The following is a 22,427-nucleotide window of genomic DNA, read 5'->3' on the forward strand; positions in this document are numbered from 1 at the left end:
GTTCGTTCGTTCGTTCGTTCGTTCGTTCGTTCTCTTAAAATGAGCCATTTATATCTACTTGTCATGGCAGCTGCCATATTTGTGCCACCATTTTTATTATGGTGTCTCTGAATGGACAAATAACTCCATGTGATGTGAGAACCTGAGCTCTAAAATTGCAGCACTGGCTTTATTTGATTGGTGGGGTAAGTAACACCTTAAAAGGCACATAAAATAATAATGTTTCTGTACAATGTGTACTTTAGCATTTCTGTTAATGATTATTTTGCCATTACTGCTTTATAGTTATCGTACATAAATTTAAAACTTCATGTCTCAGTGTTATCATTTTTTCTCACATTATATACAAATGTTTGTTCTTCTATTACTGCCTCTTTTTTTTTACTTGAAATCACAATGCCTTCCTTTTATGTTGTTTTACTGTGTCTTTGAATTCCCCCCAGGGAAAAATAAAGTTTTATTGAACTGAACAGAAGAAGACAGTACACATGTACACAAGAAGTAGTTCTTGAGTGCAGTCATTGCTTCACCTGACGTAACATAAAAAAACATAAAAAAAATAAATAAATATATTTCTATTTGTAGATATTAAATCAGGATGTGGTGTAAATCATACTCCTATTTAGAGTCCCAAAGCAAATACTTTTATAACTTGGTTATAATTAACTAAGGTAGTACAAACTGGCTTTACCATAGTTACACACCACACCAGTTAGGGTGCAATAAAAATCAGATTTAAGAATCCAGCCTTAAAAGTCTTTTTCAACTGAGGGGTGGCGCAGTCCATTTCTTCTTCCTGCTTTCTATGCTTCTGGTTTGGGTAGTGGCATGTCCAGGTGTGGAAGCAGGTGCCCAGGTACAGAGAGTGCTGTTAAATAATAATCTAGGTCTCTGTGTCCATCCAGGTTAGCAGCAGTCATCTGGTTCTACTGCCACAGGTCTAAAACCCAAACTCGATTATCAAACCAAAACAAGTAAACTTAACCAGGCCACCAGACCAAAGGGTTTGTGAATCTAGATCTAATATGAGAGAGGTACTTAGCTGGATGGAGAGGTGAAGCGGTTTTCACTCCTCCATGTGTCCAGCAAAGCGTCTTCTTTCGTCCTCGTCTCTGCGGGGTCTCGTCATCATCCTGTTTCTTGTCCTTGGCATCTCGTGGTTATTATCTTTTGCCAGTTCTGCTTGCCATGTGCTGCTGTTGCTAACCACAGCGTTTTTTGCTTCATGTTTCGGTGTCTATGGGTTCAAACACGTCTGCTCCTGCTGCTCTTCCCATCACTGCGCTCTTGTTGCCTCACCCTCCCGCACACTGGGAGCGAGGGAGGAAATCACCCTCCATGAACCAATAGCTCTTCTCCTGCCCATGCACACCGGTGCTTCTAATTCCCACTAAACTGCTGTCAGAAGTGGAGGGAGGACCAGGTAGACAGACACCACTGTGACAGAGATGGGAAGGCCTTTTTAAAGATTTGGCTCTTTTAGCTCCCAAATGGCTTTTATTTTTCTCAACACTTGTAATACAAATCTTACTGCACTTGCTGTCTTCTGAGCCTGCAACCCTTCCTTTTTACACATTTTACCCCCCACCTCAGATTTGTTCTATGGCAACCTTGAACAACAAACATGATTACTGACATTAAATCTAAGAAGCGGTTTGATTTATTTTAAATGGGAGTTGGAAATTTTGGAACATACATGACATAAAGCTTCACATAAAGCTTGACCCCAGCTCTGCTCATGTGCTGTCCTTCACTCATTTTACATGGTAAACCATTTTTCTGATTGAATCATCTTCTTTGTACTATCAGGCTGCAAAGTTCAAATCCTCTGGTCAGCAAGCTTTACTTGCCAAAAATATTGTATTTACAATTGATGTATGAGGTGTGTTTTCATGTGCTAACTGCTAATGATGCTAATGCTAATGGCCACATGAACAAAATCTGCCAGGACACAAATCATTGCTTCTATGACTGCAGGATGTTATTTGTTCTTTCTTCTCTTTTTTTAAAAGCACATTTTTAGACAAAAATATATATGTACAATATATATAGTTATACATAAATAGATAAACAACCACAAATTGAAAGATAGAACATAACTAACAAAAGATACTTGAGAATCATGTTAGGGACCAGGGGCCATATTCCTAAAGTTTCTTAGTGCAAAGAGTTGTTCCAAACAAATTCATAGAATCACAGTGTTTTCTTTCTTTTAATTTGTTCCCCTGAAATTGAAGAGTAGATCCTATTAAAAATAAGAATATAGAGTTCCCTTAAGCAGAGGAGAAAATGGCGGACAGACGAGGCAGGAGAGATATTCTCCAAACACGGGATGACAGTGAAATAATTTAACGCTACAGATTGGATCATGGATTATTCCACAGGAATTAGCTGTTTGTGAAATCTACCTTTCAAAACACTTTTATGCTCATTGACCAGCGAAGCTAGGAGCAGTGTCCCTCTGTCCAGTTGGGTTTCCTTGTCTTTTTCTTCTCCGTTGCTGTTCATTGTGTTGACTCATTTTTTTCATCTCTTGCTCCTTCAATTTCTTTTTTTGAACGCAGACCTGGAACATCATCTCCCTCAAAACCATCCTGAAATCCTAATTGTTGACAGAGCCTTGAAAGTAAAGATGTCTATCATTCACAAAACGAACATAACAAAGGTGACTTATCCCAAATCTCCCCCAAACAATTAACCTGTGAGGACCCCCAGCACCCCCACCGCCCCCTAAAAAGGCCAAATCCCACAATGATGAGGGACAAACAAATTGAATATTCAAATAAATAGATTTTAGTAGATTAGAGTTTTGTGTTCAGAAGTATGAACACAAACAGTATTAGCAGTGATAAAATATACTGTATGTTCAAAAGATTCTTTGGAAAGTTTTGTTATTGAAAGTCTTGTGGTAGATAATTATCTTTCCAGCTTCATGCAATCAAATACACTTGGCTGGCCTCTTTCAAAACTTCTAACTTTGTCGTGCCTCTTTAAAATCAACACACTTCCTTAGATTAATAAAAGACTTCAAGGTAAACCTGCTGATAGCAGAGCAGACAGATGTTCTACATGAGCTGCTGTTGTTTTTACTCCTGCTGAAGTCCAGACTGAATGATGAGTGTAACACATGTATTTCTTCTGTAGTGCCAAGACAGTGATACCTTTTCACTTAGAATCGCATAGCAGATAAAAGCTCTGTGTGTGCTCGATGGCCTTAAACCGTTCTGTGTGCATGTTTGCATCTGTGCATATCCAAATTCCACTAAAGCAGCGAGCTATGGCTGTGTGGGTATAAAAGCCCTCTGGGGTTTAAAGACCATTTCCCCAAAAAAGAGAGTTTTTCCTCCACCCTTTCTCTCCATTTTTACACATCCTCTTCCTTTTGTAATTGCTCTGCCTCCACGCTGACTCTCCAACTTAAACAATCCTGCACAGATAGTTTGGCTCTTCCCCTGAAACCAGAGCACAGGCATACTGGTTGAACAGGGAGAACACACAGCTTATATGCCTTGTGGCTTCTCCATGGCATACTTTTCAGCTCTCCGGTTTTGGAAGGAAATTAGGAGAGTGCATTCCTGGTAATTAATAAGGCAAGCACAGGTTTCCATTTGGAATATTTGAATGTGCCATGATAGCAGAGCGTGTACTGTGGCGTGGCACTGAGTTTTACAATGTCCTGTTTTCAGTTTTATAACTGCATTGACATTAAAAGAACACATGGAATTGAAACTTATGGGTTTAATATTGTGTAAAATTTACTGATTAATGAAATGTCATTGAAAGAAAAGTGACATACATAAAGAAAAGCAAATGTTAATCTTAGGATGTCAGTCACCAGCCACCTTCTTAGGCCCACCTTGCTAATATCCTTTTTGTCTTGCTTTAATTTTGTACTTGTTTGCGGTTTGTACTAACTGCTTTAATTCTTGGTGTCATAGATACAAGAAGGTGAGGGAAACATTCCTCAGAAGTTTTGCTCCATATTGACATGACAGCATCACACAGTTGATGCAGGTTTGTCGGCTGCATCCATGATGAGAATCTCCCGTTCCACCACATCCCAAAGCTGCTCTACTGGACTGAGATCTGGTGATTGTGGAGGCCAATGGAGTCCAGTGAACTCATTGTCATGTTCTAGAAAGCAGGTGGAGATGATCTGAGCTTTGTGACATGGTGCATTATCCTGCTGGAAGTAGCCATCAGAAGATGCTCCACTGTGGTCATAAAGGGATGGACATGGTCAGCCACAATATTCAGGTAGGCTGTGGTGGTTAAACCAGGCCACGTTGGTACTAAGGGGCCCAAAGTTTGTACGAACATGAAGCTCTCACAGTGTAAAGCTGTCAACATTTAATGTGTATAGTAGCATTTCAGGGGAGTGCAGTTAACGTGGGCAATAGATGTTTTAATAGCTGCACAGCATGAAAATTTAACTGAATTTAATTGAACAGATTAATACGTTATATAACTTTAGAATAGCAACAATACTCAGGTGGGCTGTGGTGGTTAAACAATGCCACATTTGTAATAAGGGGCCCAAAGTGGCCCATGAAAATTTCCCCCACCACTACACCAGCTGCAGCCTAAACTGTTCATACCAGCTTGGTCCAGTTTTTTTCATGATGTTTCCACCAAATTCTGAGCTTGCCATTTGAATGTGGAGCTGAAACAGAGACTCATCAGACCAGCAACATTTCTCCATCTTCTGTTGTCCAGTGTTGGTGAGTCTGTGTGAATTGTAGCCTCAGTTTCCTGTTCTTAGCTGACAGGAGGGACCCGGTGTGGTCTTCTGCTGCTGTAGCCCATCTGCTTCAAGGCTGGACCTGTTGTGTGTTCAGAGATGCTGTTCTGTATATCTTGATTGGAACCAGTGCTTATGGGACTTCCTATTGCACTTTCTATAATCTCCAATCAGTCTAATCATTCTCCTCTGACACCAACAAGATATTTTGGTCCAGACAACTGCTGCTCACTGGATATTTTTTTCTTTTTCAGACCATTCTCTCCCTAGAAATGGTTGTGTGTGAAAATCCCAGTTATTAATGTCAAGTTTTAAACAACACAAAACACATCAGCAGTAAAGACTAGAAAGCAGAAGCAATTAAAAGTACACATCAGGTCTTTGTTAATTCACAGCATTTTTATGCTCAATAAAATATTCAGTGCAAGTCTGAAGCTAGTTTTACGGATATACATGCAGCTCCCCCCAGAGCATGTCTGGAAAATTTCAGGGCTGTGGCTCATGTGTGAAAGTGGCTTTATAGTCAACTGTCAACACTAAATGAAGTGGTTTGATGAGATGTTTGCTGACACATGGAACTATTCCAACTGCATGAAATACAGTGCTGTTACAGTATGTGTCTCTTTATTTCCTCTCCAAACCAAAATAATTTTACAGGATAATTTCAGTTATTATGCAGCCCTGATAAATAACGTTCCAGCATGATATGATCTTGTGGGCACAATATAACTTGTTGACAGAAGTAAAATTTCTGGTGCCCTCCCAAAGCTGGAAAACCACATATTAATTATGTTCTTGGTTACATGAACCCAATAACTATGTGGGTGAAAAAAAAAAAAAATTGCGCCTCTTTTCATTGTGCGGGCTTACACATTAGCACAATGTTAGAAGAAGAAACAAAAAAAAACATGCATTCCTTTCCAGGTCTTAAAACTAGGCCAATACAATTTTATTTATATCATATCTTTGTTCATTTAACCAAAGGTAAGCCAAAATACAGAAGCAGTTTTTTTTAATAAAGTTGCCTTGCCAGTGTGTGAAAAAATGTAGACTACACTCAATGATTCAGTAGGTTTTAGTTGTAATAAAATGGATTAATCTGTTTCTTTATGATCTTCTCAGTGGTTATGTTCATGTTGCTGCCGTTGCTAGGGTTGCTGGCATTCATCGGGTGCACAGCTCTCTTTAGGTCCAGCCACAGCTTTTCAGCTTGATTCTTTTCTTTTTTTAGTCATTCTGTCTAAGATTTGTTGCTGCGATTAGGATCATTACCCAATTTCATCCCAGTTTTAGCTGCCAGATCATAAGCTCCTCTGTAATTTGCTATACAGAGGAGTTCATGGTCCACTTCAATGACTGCAAGGTGTCCATTAGTCCTATGTTACAATGATCAACATTAACTATGAGTTGCTTGTGTTGATGCATTGTGTTTAGTTTTAACTAAACAAAGCATAGTGCTATGTTATGACCAAAAATAAATCTGGCCTCAACTGTTCAAAAGACATACTTCACAACTGTTGTAGTTGTCCTGGGCATCTAGGCCATGCGGTCAAATTATTTTTTACAGAGAAAGACTTTCTCCTGCAACCTTTCAAAACAAGCCATACTTCAGGGCAGTGGCGCCCCCAAGGGGGTGTCAGGGGAGTCCATGGCGATCCCTGGAAAACTGCTAGCCACCCACACTGGCTCCCCCAGACAAGACCTCCTCCCTCTTTAATAAAACATCTTCAGTTCATACAAACCAGACAGAAATCTTCACTCAAGACATAAATGCAAAACCCAATGAATAAATATGTATATTAAAAATTGAAACATTTAAATAAAATATATCTATTATAAGTACATCACTGCTACCCAACAATTTCTACTGACTGAGATGCTGGCTCAGTTAGGAAACTGTAATTCTAGCCTTCACCTGTGAGGGGGCGGTGCAGACCGAAAGGCGTGCAGTCTGCCAAAAAGTCAAAGGAGACAAAGAAGCAGAAGAAGAACCAGACGAAGCCGAAAATGGAGAAGTAGTGAGGCCGTAAGTTTAACTGAATTTAAAAAAAAAAAAAAACACTTTAGATAAACATTCATCTTTTCTGTCATTCACACATTTTGACTCTAATTTCCCCTCTGGCTTCTCTGTTGCTAGAATCTTCTCTCTACCTTCGCAGACTGAAGGAGGAATTAAATGGCTACAGGATAAAATCATTATAATAAATCTGTGATTATTGTATGTTTAGAGAGAGTGAGGATGTTTCATGTTATTATATAAAACCTTCCTGATTCACCTTAATCACTAGTTGAACATCAGAATAGTCTGATTGGAAAAGTTTAAAGGCCAATGTTAAAAAGGTAATTACAATAGAGGACAGTTAATTTAGTCTCTATTTGCATTAATGTTGTTGTTGTTTTTAATTTTAAAATCAAGTTTAAAATCTATTTTTATCTCTTGTATCCTACAGCTATCTCTGTCAAGAGCAGAGGAATCACAGCAGCCACAACTTCTGGTTTTCCCAGGACTCTTCAGGCAACAGGCCGATTAAACTGTTCTAAAATGCTGATACTATAAATATTGAGAGAATAATTGAAAAAACAGCTTGAAATCTCTTTTTTCTGAGATGTTTGTGTTTCTCAAATTTGAGGTAAATGTGTTTAATAGATATAATCTTTTTAATGAAAACAAGTGCAGAGGCATTCAGTGCTAAGCTACAGGTTGGACTCTACCTGATTTACCACAAGAGGACCCACTTGGTGTGCCACCCTAAAATTTTCACTGGTCTTATCTGGCCACCCCTATGAAAATTTTCTGTGGGCACCGCTGCTTCAGGGATCACTAACTCCAGTCCTCGAGGGCCGGTGTCCTGCAGGTATTGGATGTTTCTCTGCAGCAACACACCTGATTCAAATGAATAGTTCATTAACAAACTTGTGCAGAACTTGACACCAAGCTGTTGGAGATCCATTTTATTTTAACCATCAGTGTAGGGAAACATTCAATACCTGCAGTATACCGGCCCTCGAGGACCAGAGGAAGTGATCCCTATTATACGTGTTCAGTCTCCATCAAATTGTAATGTCATGACCTTTAAAGGTCCCATATTATGCAAAATTCACTTTTTAATGGTTTTGGAACAGTCATACTGGTCCCCCCGCATGTGTAGGAGACCCGTAAGTGTGAAACTCTTTCAGGCGCTCTCTCTCCCCCCTGCTCCACCTCTAGGGAAGTAAGCGCTGAAATGAGCTTGTTTGAAAGCGTGTACGTTATGACGTCATAAGGGACAATAACCACTCCCCACAGAGCGATGGACCCGTCTACCGGCTCTCAAAGCCCGCCCTCTAAAAATCACCTAGCGCCCAGTGTTTTTCCCTCTTCGGCAACCCTCGTTAGCGGACATGGCTAAGCGACAGAAGCACTGTTCTGTTTGTGGCTGCATAAATGAACACGAAAACGTTTTTTTACTTCCATCCACTGAACCCACGAGGACTGAGTGGATTAATTTTATTTTTGGAGGAAATGTACCCGGAAAACTTCCAAAGGTTTTGCATGTCTGTGGCCAGCATTTCAAAGAGGACTGTTTCCACAACATGGGGGCATGGAAAGCAGGCTTCGCCAACCGTTTGAAGCTGAAGCCAGGTTCAATACCAACTGTCCGTGACACAGCTGGAGAGGTAAGAGCTGGCAGTTATTTTATCGTTTCGGCCTTATTAGTCTGATAGCTTGAAAATATATTAACCTGTCAATCACCTCATGACGGGCGATGCGATGGGCGGAGCCAACAGCTGAGCTGCTCCACCAGGGTTCCGCCCACCATAAACATTTCTGAAGCTGCTAAAAAGAGGGAGGTGAAGAGAAGCCGCTGCACTCAAACTGAGGGTCGATTTGTCCATACCATGGCGGAAATATTTCATTTAGATATTAATGAATGGTCTCAGATTGGGAATAAAGTGTATAATATGGGACCTTTAATACTAAACATGCTAACTGAGGCCTGGAGAGTCCTGGCTTTTTGCAGGTTTTCTGAGCATTACTGGTCTGAAGTTGGTGTGAACTTGCTGGGACATCCATCCCTAGGAATGTTGTTCATTTTAAATGGTTTAGAAAGAGACGTATAACCCATTTCTTAGATTATTACTGATGTCTTTCCTCCTTGCGTTTGTCTCAACAAACACCTGAATGCTGCAGAGCTGCAAACTACTAAAACCTCTGCTCACACTGAGGAAGATCATTTAATCAAGTGAATTCATTAGCAGTACCTAGCTGCTGCTTACTTGCTTTATTCCTGTGTAGACAGGAATAAAGATATGTATTTTTGGTTAGTTTTTATTAAACAAATACTGAGACAATGATACACCATGTGTTGTTGTTTATCGGTGATGGTACCTAATTCTACGCAGTAGTGAGGACCAGATTTTCTGTGCTGTGCTGATACATAAAACCCTAGAACTGAAAGACATATTACTTTCATATGACTTCACATGTGTTTGAAATGGTAATCTTCAAATCTGAAGTTGTTTAAAAATGGATTCTGGGAGACATTCCTGACCAGGGTAAATTTCCATCCTGGGTCTCGGTTCTGGACTTTCCCTTTGTACTGTGTGTTATTTATTCTGACCAATTAGACTCTTTTTATGTCTGTAAAGAAAAGCTAGTAGATGAATTTATCCATAAACAGAAATTAAAGAGGTCAACATTTTGTTAATGTAATGTTGTTTTTTTCATGATTTGTTTAAGTTTTGTTTATAGTTTGTCATTATCACACTAATCCAGACAAAATCATAGACTGTAGGAAGAATATTTTTCAACTGCAACAGAAGCAATAATGGTCAGAAATCCTTCATTTCAAAATCAGTGAAACAAGTCAGTTGTGTAGTCAAGAGTTCAACTCACCATTTACATCACTTTGTTTTACTGCACAGATGTGTAGTTCTCATCTTCGACACGGAGTTGAAACTCACATGGAGAGCTCACATAGGCATGGAAACACCTCCCATGGTTCTGAAATGTTTATTTCTATTCAAAGTTTGAAGTTATCTTGGTTATGCAAAAATACAAACATCCACTTCGTTCATTACCAGCTCTGTCACTGTGTCGGCGTGCAGTTAGGAAGGAAAGCTGTAATGTTGTTTGGATTGGAATAGCCTCTGTGGTTGCAGTGGTTGGGCATTTTTGAGGGAAGTCATAGATGGTGTGGGGGGAATTTATTAAACAAACTAAATGGAACACAAAACACAGCCCAGTAAAATAGTTATCTCCTCTTTCTTTGTTGAGTTTTCCCTTACTGTTGAGTCAGCTCTTTAATCATATGCAGACCAGTGAAACCAGTGACCCCACAAACCTGATGTGATCATTATAATAATAATAATAATTACCAAAAGTGATGGGTCATGTAGCCAGCAAGTGCTCGTCAGTGCATGAATGAAATGACATCATTAGGACCTGGGCCACGCAATGTTTGTGTGTTTATCAGTGGTGGGAATAATGGTGTTAATTTTTTTAGTAATGGGTAATCTAATGACCCTTTCCATCATTCCAACACCGTTATACCATAACTGAACATGGTAACAGTGTTAATACAATTCAGCACACTGAAGCTGTCTTAATATCCTAAGTGATGATGGTTGACTGATGAAGAGTAAAATGTCAACTTAAAGTCAGTGTGCGCAGCTACACACACACACGTGCGAAAATAACAAGAGGTTCTTCATGCTGGCTGGAAGCAGCTAGAATCAGCTGAAGCTCCTCTCCTGAGGAGGAGACGGAAACACGACATCCAGCAGCCTGACAGCGTGTATAAGAAGCGTCCCAGAAGCACATTGTCACTGCGCTCCACCAGAGTCTATTTTTGACGCTCCACGCACCCAGAATGCTTTAATTTTTGCAGTTTAGATAGGGGCAGACAGGAAATCAGACACGGGAGCAGTTTAAAAACTCCTGGTAATTTTTAAAATAAAAGCCCCCGTGCAGATTTGCGCTGCTGAACCATGTAAACATTACGTGCTTAACCAGTCAGGGGGTCTCAGTGTATTTTTTTTTTTTTTTTTTGTTGTTGTTTGTTTTTGTCATCATAGATGACGAGATATTTATCCTTTATTCTCCACTCCTGTGATTTTGTGATCTTGCAGATCCTGCTAGGTGGACTGCACTCGTGGGCGCTCCACACCTGACAGGCTCCCGGCATAGATTGCTGAGCTATGGAGGTCGGAGAAAAACCGTGGAGAATCTTGTTATTCCCAACTTCCGGTGTCTGATTTCCTGTCTGCCCCTATCTGAACTGCAGAATTGACGCATTCTGGGTGCGTGATGCGTCAAAAATAGACTCGGCGTATAAATTTAGTGGAGTGCCGCAACAATGCACTTCTGGGACGCTTCTAAAACGTGCTGCACCGCACCCAATGGAAACCAAACCCTTGACTAAAACGACCACGAATAGGAGCAGAGGCCATGGCGCAGCCTTAACGTGGCGTACACGCACCCGTTATAAAGGAGGGGTAATATGGCACACACGCACCTGGTGTAAAGGAGGGGTGAGATTAGTGTCCATGATTTTTCTTTTAGTAATTTATTTCATTAAGTTTCCAGTTTTTATTTAGTCAGATCTAATATTCAGTTTTATTATGAATAAATGAACATGCAGATGAATTTGAAGTTCTGTTAAATGGGACATCTAGTTTTTTTATGTTTTAAAGTAACAGAATAATTACTTTCCTAAGTAATACATTATTTTTATAATTCAAATAAATTAGTTTTCTGCTCTCAAATAAGTTTGACATGTCATGTCGATGGCACGTTTGGTTCTGTCTGAATGTTAGAGAGGCACTATGAGTGAGTTATTTTGGATTGTCGCCCGAATTTTTAGTCACATTAAATCACTACAAAAACTGCTTATTATCAGCTGAAGAATATCTCCAGAATCAAAGGACTGATGTGTCAGAGTGGTTCATGCATGTATTTTCATCAGACTGGACTAGTGTAAGAATCTACTCACAGGTTTAGTACTAAAGTTGATCAGACAATTAATCTGCAGTGCTGCTGCTGAGTTCTTACCAACACCAGAAAGGTGGATCACTCCTGCTGGTTAGTAAAGCTGAATGGTTTACATCTCAGACCTTCTTGTATACTATGAACCCTCCAGGTGGCTTAGATCATCAGGTGCAGGCTTGCTTTCCATTTTATTTTGCATTTACTGTCCATGCTTTAAAAAGCTGCTTTTAATACACCCTGTTATGCTATGTTATGTTTGCTTTTTGTTTTATTTTGTCATGTTTGCACCTCGTTGCTTTGTTTTAAGCACTTTGATTTACGTTTGTCTGAAAAGTGATATATACATATATACATATATATATATATATATATATATATATATATATATATATATATATATATATATATATATATATATATATATATATATATATATCCTTTAGCCTGACGTACTGCGGTCCCTCTGTGAGGTAGTTACCAATCCAGGACACCAAGCAGGGGTCCACCTGCATCTCCCTCAGTTTGTCCAGAAGCATCAGGGGCTGGATTGTGTTGAAGGCACTTGAAAAATCTAAGAAGAGGATCCTCACTGTGCCCCTCCCCTTATCCAGATGTACTTGGACACCTCCCGCTGTGCTAATTGCATTGCCTCCCTGTCATGGTTCATGAAAGCCACCTTCTTCCTGTTGAGGGCAGCTTTGACATCTTGTGTTATCCAAGCTTTGTTATTTGGATAACAACGGAAAGTCTTATTGGGGGAGACTACGTCCAGCGAGAAGTTGATGTAGTTCGTCAGACAGTGAGTCTGCTCCTCTATGTCCTCACCATGTTGTCTCAGCAGTACATCCCAGTCAGTGATGTCAAAGCAGTCTCTCAGAGCATCCTCTGCCTCAGGTGACCACTTTCTGATAGAGCGTGTGGTTTTAGACATCCTTTTGACCAGGGGGGTGTACTGTGGCTGTAGGTATACCAGGTTGTGGTCAGACTTTCCAAGTGGGAGGAGGGGGGTGGCTGTGTAGGCATCCTTCACATTGGAGTACAGCAGGTCTATTGTTCTGTTGTTCCTTGTGGGACAGTCTACAGCCTGGTAGAAGGAGGCCAAGGTAGAGTCCAGGGAAGCATGATTAAAATCCCCAGATATGACCATAAACGCCTCGGGGTGCTTTGTCTGCAGCCTTGCTGTTACTGTGTGTATCTTCTCACAGGCAGCTGATGCATCCGCGCTGGGCGGGATGTAAACACAGAACACGATCACGTGACTAAGCTCCCTCGGCAAGTAATATGGCCGCAGACTAACGGCTAACGGTTCCAAGTCATGGCAACACAGTTCCTTTTTCACTGAGACATGTCCTGGGCAACACCAACGTTTGTTCACATATATGATGAGCCCCCCACCTCTGCTCTTACCGCAGGCGTTCATGTCTCTGTCAGCTTTCACAGCAGTGAAACCCGGTAGATCCACGTTAGCATCCGGTATCGCATCAGTGAGCCATGTCTCTGTGAAGATGTATAAGCTGCACGCGCGATAATTCCGTTGATTGTTCAGTGCCAACAGCTCGCCCATCTTGTTAGGTAGTGAGTTGACGTTCTCCATTAGTACAGAGGGGATCACTGGCTTAAAACGTCGTCGAGCAGCCTTTAGCTTAGATCCTGACTTGCAGCCTCTGTACTTCCTCCTCAGCTCTGTTGGTACGTTGTGCTGCATTCCGACGTTAGTCTTCCATGCAAAAAGTTCCTCTCTTGAATAAACAATACGTGCAAGTGCCATACTAGAGTTAAAAAATATTCAATAGAATCAAAAATAGGATATATATATATAAAATATAATACGATAAGAAAGAAAGAAATAATCACTCGGGTGCGTAAGAGACACTGGTAAGGCAGCCGTTTCCTGCAGCGAAATTTAAAAAAAAAAAAATATATATATATATATATATATATATACACATATATATATATATATATGAAGTTTTATTGAACTACATAACTTTTCCCTTTGGGTCAGTATGATATTATTCTTGGAATGTAACAGGGCATCTGTTACGCATGGACTCCATGGAGACAAAAGAGGATTAACAGATCTTTATTTAACACCAATAACATAAAGGTTGGGTCTTACAGAGACAGGTAACAGAATTGTGGAGCCAGGAAAGGAAAGTGAGTGAGTCCATCTGGTGCGTGGATTAAGGTCCAACGGGGAGTGACTGAGGTGCTGGTGTATATGAGGACTGGGAAGTTAATGGGAGACAGGTGTGACTGGTTGGGCTTGATTGGAGTGGGAGGATTAGACACAGGTGTGGAGGATCAGGGGAGTGCTGATGGAGGAGTGGCAGGACAGGCTGTGACAGCATCTACTGTGGAAGTTCATTATTTTCAGTTTTTGGAAAAAGCATTGTTATCGATTTTTCTGTGGACATTTTTCTTAAAGTGTGTAAAAGTGATTAACGTGCATTTGTTCCAAATTTTGTGAGTGTGAGCCTGCCATTGAGTCTTGAATTTGTTTATATTTTTCAGGAATAGTGAAGTTGGTCAGTGAACACCCAGATTTTTTTCTGTGTACTTACGTTTGTGAAACTACATTTATATATATATGTATGTATTTTAGAAAAATTTCCAACCCTCAAAGGATAGAGGCTTTGACATCACGAACACAGTAAATTGATCCTTTTTCATAATAAATGGGTCAATTAATCATCACTGGAGAAGCCAGGGGCCAATAGTACTGTGCAATTTAATATCATAAACCTGAGTTTTAAATTTAATGTGTACAAAAATAAAGAAGAAAAATCATCTTAGAAAATATCATACATGAATATAGGCCGTGGGCTGCAACATGAGCATCTTGGAATACTGACAACTATCTGTCATTTACTTTCATCGTGAAGAAAAATGAAATATCTGGTGATCAGGCAGGTTCTAATTATATCATATTGTTGTGTATTATCCTGCAATTATAAGATCATTTTCTCCCATAATTACAAGACTCAGATTTCATCAGTGTTTTTTTTTTGGTTTTTTTTTTGTTTGTCTCGCTGACATTTTTTTTTTTTTTTTGATAATGAAAATCATCAATCAGAGGATGTCAATCATCAGTCAAGCCCTCGTTTGAGTCATAAAATATTTTTTCAGCTTCTCTCTCTACAGTGAGCACATGAAAAAAAAAAGATATATCAGTCAAAACGCTGCACTTCTTCAGTTTTACATTTCTGCAGGACATTTAAAAGCTCACTTCTAACAATGTTCCAGTCATCCTTGCTTTTTAAGGTGTGGTTTCTTTTTGTCAGACCATGGTGAAAATATAAAAACTTTCATCTTTCATCAATACATTTAGTTTTTAGGTGGATTGCGATGGTAGTCAAGCAATGATCTGTGGACCACAGTTTTATCTGTGGAGGCAGCTGATTCAAGATTTTCAGCTTAACTGCTTAACTTTCCCTTCTCTAATTAGCAGGCGAGAGGCAGGGAACACACTGGACAGGTCACCAGTCCATCACAGGGTCAACACAGAGAGACAAACAACCACTCACCCTCACGCTCACTTCAAGAGAGAATTTAAAGTGACGCGTACACGGGGAGAACACTCAAACTCCACACAGAAAGGCCGATGTTCGAACTTCTCCCCAGCCGAGGCTCCAGCTTGCTGTGAGGCAAAATATAACGCAGATGGATCTAGCACCAGGAAAAAATCTAACCTTTCTTTTTTTCTTTTAGTTCTTTTGAGAATCATTTGCATAACCATTGTATGCAGCCAGTTTTACAGTTATTCTTTAAAGTTATGGTGTGTTATAATTACTAGCATCTAGCTAAAAATGATGGGTATAACAATGACTTTAAATACTTCCCAGCCACCCATCCCCTGCCCATTAAATTGTGAATGGACAGTGGCCATCAGTGGTCAAAACTCTTCCAGACATAAACATGTTTCAGTCTGAAGGTGTGTCCCAATTCAGGGTCTGCACACTTCGGGGTGTGCAGACTATGTAGGCTACAGAGTATCCTCTGTAGTCTACACACTTCGAAGTTTGCTTAACATTCATGAAATAGGACAGCCTACCTAGTCAACAAGAATTTCCACAGGATGTTGAATCACTTAAACTTATGAAATTACTTATAGGACACTTCAGTGGATGTTAAAACCGGCCGGAAACACTGACAGTTAAAAACAAAACAAGAAAATAAAAAAAGCCGGTACACATGTTATTAACTGCTTAAAAATCCACAAATATCAAATATTACAGAATTTTAATGTCACCATTTAACAAACATGTTTTTAATGTTTTGTATCGTTTCTACTAAGACTGAAGTCTTCTGAGCTCGGTTGGTGATTCGCCACCGTCTCGTGCGCAATGAATTCTGGGAGAAAAGAGGCCGCAAAGGATGCATCACCAGCAGCCTTCGTTTGAGGCCAAACAAAGTATGGATTTGAAGGGTGGATTCGGAGGCTCCTTCAAATTCTATGAATTGGGTCAGTACTTCGCGCACCGCAATGACATGTGGCTGATGAATCCATGCTTCAAAGTGTGCAGACCCTGGCCTCACTGGATCCGCTCTACTGCAATCGTTCACAAAGTGTCTAGTGTCATGTGTGGAGCTGAACAGCAATGGTGTGATATATAATGTGTGTTGGAAGACACAGAAGTCTTGTAGAAACACCACAAACCTCCTTAAACATCTGAGAGTTGACCATAACACAGAATATGATAAAATTATAATGAGGAAGATAAGGAAGGACAGGTGCTGCAAGGGTGAGACAGACATCACTGTTGGAGTTCTTTGATGCTGCAGTCAGGTACTATCCAGGTTCCATCAGTTACTAAATGCATACTATCAGAAACTATCCAGTAGTGTTAATTTCGTTAACGAAAGCTAAATGAAAATATTTTCGTAAACGCACATTTTTCTCCAGACGAAAACTAGACTAGACAAGACTATAACCCCCATTAATAAACAATAACTGGGACTAAATCAGAATGCATTTTCTTGGACTAATAAAGACGAGACGAAACTGTAGTTCACCAAATAAAACTGGGCTAAAATCTATGGACATTTTAGTTAACGAACAAAGACGAGAAGAAAATTAGATTTTATTATTATATGATATGATTTAGTCAAATACTGTCTTCTCCGCCTCCTCGGCTCTTCAGCCACTCACACACACACACACCCTTTCAAACCTGCAGCGGGCAGGTGCACAAACACATAGGACAGACAGGAGGTGGGTTCACGGCGAAAGGTTAAAAGTAAAACATTAATGGCCATGCTTTGCATGGGACCCAAAAGAAAGAGAAGACGTGATATATGGACCAATTTTCACTACAAAAAGTGGAGAAAAAAACCTTATACTTGATTTTAGTCGAAGGCAAAGAATGTGGGCACAAGGTAGCTGGAAAAAACACAACAAACCTGAAGAGACACATCGCAGTTCACCACAAAGACTTTGTGGTAAGTTAACAAACGGTTTGGTGGTGGTTGTTTATAACATAACATTAAACCACTGGTTGTAATCTTTCAACACTAACGTTAAACTGACCGCACACCGCTGGCTAACTTGCTAGCTTCTTAGCATGTAGCGATACTAGCCACTTGTTGATAAAATTGTGTGTGAAGTTGAATTTTTGCTAACTTAGATACGTTATACTGGTCAGGCAACTATGTTTTCAGTTGGATTGCAAGTTTAATTAAAGCAGACATAAGTATGAGCTAATCTAGGAGCTGCAAGCAAACTATAGTGAACACAAAACACTTGGGCAGCTACACATGGATGCAAACTAAAAAATAAAACGTACTAAAACAAATCATCTAGATAAAATAATACGCCACATTTAAAGGCTGAATAATTAGGATTTTTTTCTGTAAAATGAATTTAAAATGTTCTCATTTGTTGCGAGTGATAAAAGGAAGCTTCCCTATAAACAATCTGTCTCCTACATCAACAATGTCTTTGCCAGGTTTTTCTCCTTTCAAAGTAAGAGTTATGTGACAGAATATGTGACTAAATGTTGAAATGTAGAAGAAGAACCATAGCAACAACCAGCAAAAAACGTAGAAGAACCATAGCAACAACCAGCAAAAAATGAAACATAGTAACAATCGAAAAACACAACACACAGCATGGAAGGGGATATATATAGGACAAGGGATTGATGGTGGTCTTGGGACTATTCTTAACAGAAAAAGCCAGAATTGAAAAAATAACAGACTGGAGACGGCGTGAACACGGACTTTATTTACTTCCTTTACTTACTTCGCTCTCTGATTGGCTACATTCCGTGCCACGTCACCACCCACGCAGTCACAATGCATGAGTCATCGGCGTTCTTCAGAAATCAGCATTGAAATATTAAACATGTTCAATGCTCCCAATTATCGGCTCTGAACTGTTTCAGAGCGGATTATCGTGACAAATCAGCTCATAACACACCACAGACCAAATGATGATTGGACAGGGAAATCTAACGATGATCGGTCGTTTGCCGTCCGAGGTCGGAAAGAGGCAAACTCGGGACAAAAACAGCCCAAATATCATTAAGTGTGTACCAGGCTTTACTGTGTGTTAATCATCTTCGCTCGTCATTGTGATGTTTGCTGGCGCTATGTTCTCCATCCTCCATAGACTGTACATAAAAGAGTCGTCCTCTCACAAACCGCAACCTGCACGAAACTCTCCGAGGGGAAGACGGGAAAGGGAGGATGAATGCTCTCCGTGTTTTTCTCTTTCACCTGCAGTTCTGATTTGAAACACTAGGTGCCAATGCTACTTATTTTGCCTTTAATTCAAAACAACTTTAACCTACATTTTCATACCTAAAATGGCCTAAATGTGGTATAAAAGTAAGTAAAATTGTCTATGTTTTGAATGTCTGGGGTCACCAGAGTTTTGTGATACCAAAACGGGGTTCCAATCTAAAAAAAGGTTGGGAAGGAGTTTGCATCCCAATGTATGTATTTGTTGACATAAAATACTGTTCTGTTTGTCTTCAGGTTACCATCACAAGGACATTTGATCTGAACTGGCATCAATATTAATATAAATAAATGCATGTAAACATAAAAATGCCTGCAATTACTTCTGCATAAAATAGGAGTTATGTTTTAAGTATGACTTTTAAATGGATTGTTAAATGTAGATTAACAATGTTAAACTTCATTTAACAATGATCTACTAACTACTAACTAACAATCTAATATACTACTAACAATGCTCAATATTATCTGCTGACAAAAAAAGGAAAAGGGTAAAATGATTGTCCTGACAAAACTAGACTAAAATGTTGACCGTTTTAGTTGACTAAAAGTAGACAAATAAAATTATGTTTTCTTGGACTAAAATAAAGACTAACATGCTCAACTTATAATCAACTAAAATTTGCCTGAATAAAAACAACATGAGGTTGACTAAATGTGATAAAAACTAATAAGCAATGATTGAAACTGGACTAAAACCGAGACTAAATTTAAAAATGGCTGATAAAATTAACACTACTATCCAAGAACTATCCAGGTATTATCTTGGTAATATCAAGTATTAACCGCATACTATCAGGTATTAACCGCGTACTATCAGATACTATCCAGGTACTATCGGGTATTAACTACGTACTATCAGACACTATCCAGTTACTATCAGGTACTAACTGTGTACTATCAGGTACTTACAATGTACTATCAGATACTATACAGGTAATATCCAGGTGCTATCAGGTTGTATACAGGTAATATCAAGTACTATCCAGGTACCATTAGATACTATCCAGGTACTATCAGATACTATCCAGGTACTATCAGATATACTATCCAGGTACTATCAGATATACTATCCAGGTACTATCAGATACTATCCCGGTACTACTGCCTGCTGTGGTGCGGGAGGTCAGGAAGTCGTCTGCCCTCTGATTGGATAGTTTGATTTGTCGTCATCCAATCAGATAAAAGTGTAAAGATGTGGACAAAATTTGGAGTTGCAACTTCAGTTTCGCACACGGTTTTGTGCTTTGCATCTGTGAACAGGATTTTCGCAAAAGCACATCATTTTTATTTTCACAAATACAAATCTTTTTTATGCAAACCCTTTTCTGCACATTTGCAAACTTTAATTTTTCAGACATATTGTTTTTTCAGGACGATAAGCTTGATTTACAGATGCAAGCTCTGAAATTATTTGCAAACCTTTATTTACAACTGCAAAATCTTTATGACTTAATATTGAGCCCATAGTACAGGACTCAGAAACTCAAGTTTGGTATAGTTGGCATTATAGAGTTAAAAAAAAAAAAAACTGTGACATGCAGACAGAATAAAAAGCTGCCCCCTTCCGTGGTGGACTCCCTGGTTATGAATCATAAGGCTGTGCTACGCTGAAAAGCAGAAGCAATAATATCTCTTCACAGACAAACACACAAAACATCTGTCTGATGATCAGCTGTGGAGCTGGAACTCACTGGCCTGTCAGCAGGGTGTGTGATGACTTACACACCTAGCAAAGTCCTCCACTGATCCCCCCAGAGACAAAAGAAGGGAGTGTTCTTTTGTCTGTAACACTGTTGGATGAACTTGTAGCGCACCCAGCCCTCAAACACAGCAGCACAGCTGGAGGAGACCACGGTTCCTGCATGGAAGAGAAGAACTATGTGTGCTTTGACTTTGTACTTTCTGGCTGGGCTCTGTAAGCTCTGAGCTGCTCTGAGCTGTGGGGCAATGCTTAGAAGTAGCAGTATATACTACATCTGCCTGAGCCATGCATGTCTTCTGAGTGAGATTTGAAATATTCAGTGAGAAATGGTGACAGAGTGGGGAACAAAGTCAGGGGTGTGCCTATTCAGGGATTCCGGACATGCCATTTAACAGTGGGGTGATATTTGACATTGGAAAAATCCTGTGTGTAATTTGTCAAAGCTGACACCACCAATAGCCTGACGCTGGTGCTGTGAAAGCATTAAGCTCTTGGTGAAACAGAGGAACTCCCATTGAGATTGAATTCTTTCCCAAAGCCAGTTTTTTTTTCAAATCAGCTTGGGAATCTTGGGTGGGAAAAGAGAATGAGTAATTCTCCCCTCCTCTGAGACAGCATGTAGGAATCAGAATTTTCAAGAATCTGATTTTCTTCCCGTTTCCATCATTTTACCTTCAATCATTAACATACAAACACAACTACAAAAAGTCAGCATATTAACCAAGAACTGATGTGTGTGTTAACGAGTGGTAAAGTTCATGAGTGAACTCTGACAGGATTTTAGACACAAACTTGAATAAAGGCTTGTGTGGAGATATTATGGATTATTTTAATGGTCCCATTTTATCAAAACACTACACATAATTGCTCCAACCCCACAGTCAACAAACAGAACACCTTAAGATCCTCTCGAGAGCGAAGTACAGTTATATATTTATATATACATATAAAAAATGTTGGGTTGCCATTTACACACATTAAATAATCTATTCTGTTTGTATGAGTTACACACTACTGTGTTCAACCTGTAACTCACTCACACTTTAAAATCTCTTGGCAATTTAAGTAAACAGAAAATGTACTAAATTTAATTCACAAAACACACAGACCAACTCTGGAGACTACATTTTAAATAGTCATTACCAAATGTCAGATGAAAGTATTGGTACACTGGCACATTGGTACACACTGGTAAAGTGATGGTACACTGGTATTTATAATGTACATTCTTAGAGTCGTCATTGGCCCACAGCATCATGAGGTTCAGAAACCACTACCCAGCCCAAGAGTTACAACCAATTTACAAATACTTTACAGACACTTTACAGACAAATCAATCCGAGCCAATTTATAAGTAATAGCCTAGTTAAGGAAAACCAACAGATTGTATCGAATGTTGACTTAGATGCAATCCCCCATCCTGAGCATGCAAGAAGCGACAGTGGAAAGGAAAAATTCTCTTTTAACAGGAAGGAAAAACCTCCGGCAGAACCCGGCTCAGGGAGGGTGGCCATCTGCCTCTACTGGTTCAGGTGGAGAGGACAGCAAAGCGAGAGCAACAGATGCTAAACTTTTAGCCAGGGGGACCTGCTGAGAGAGGAAAACATGTTCTCCCAGTGTAGCTCTCTTAACATGCATGTTAGGTAAATAGGTCACTAAGTTGTGCCTAGGAGTGAGTATGAGTGGTTGTCAGTCTCTGTGTTAGGCCTGCAATAGACTGGTGACATGTCCAGGCTGTATTCTTCCATAGCTTTATTTATGAAGCACATTTCAAAGGATGCACTTTTTTCTATATTCATACCAATTTGAGTTTGGAGATGATGCTAGTAATTAAATACAAAAAAGTGCCTGTCTGTTTACTTTGATACAGTTGCTCAGGAGCAACTGCTGTTTGGGCAGATGTTCCCAGGCCTATTACAGCACTTGCACGGACAGTGGAGAGCATATTCTCACAGAGAGTGAGCGACTGTGGAAATGACGTACCTCTATAAACAGTATTTCAAACATGTGCCAAGATCAATTTTCATCAAAGGTCCACAAAGGATAGTATCCCACCATCTGCTGGAGGCAAGTCAAGTGTATTTTGGAGAGAAAAACACTAAGAAGCAAATGTTTTATCCACAATGGTAGACATGACAGCCTCAGTGTCAAGTTTACTGAAAGGTTTTTAAGGTCTTTTAACCCTGAGTGCAATGTAAAGTGAAGGTTTCATCATTTCACGGTCCAAAGCATACAATTAAACTTTTAAACTGGCCACATTTCAATGC

The 22,427-nt window shown here is 39.6% G+C and overlaps 1 long non-coding RNA gene across 1 annotated transcript; it reads right to left on the minus strand.

Moving 5' to 3' along the window:
• Positions 1-157: 157 nt before the first annotated feature.
• On the minus strand, positions 158-16,709 carry LOC121650757. The gene is made up of 3 exons (XR_006012327.1): positions 16,626-16,709; positions 12,967-12,970; positions 158-167 (listed from the first exon to the last, which is right to left on the minus strand). It is a non-coding gene; the product is annotated as an uncharacterized LOC121650757 (long non-coding RNA).
• Positions 16,710-22,427: the final 5,718 nt, after the last annotated feature.

The sequence above is a fragment of the Melanotaenia boesemani genome, chromosome 12 (assembly GCF_017639745.1).
Source record: "Melanotaenia boesemani isolate fMelBoe1 chromosome 12, fMelBoe1.pri, whole genome shotgun sequence".
In the NCBI taxonomy this organism is placed as follows: domain Eukaryota; kingdom Metazoa; phylum Chordata; class Actinopteri; order Atheriniformes; family Melanotaeniidae; genus Melanotaenia; species Melanotaenia boesemani.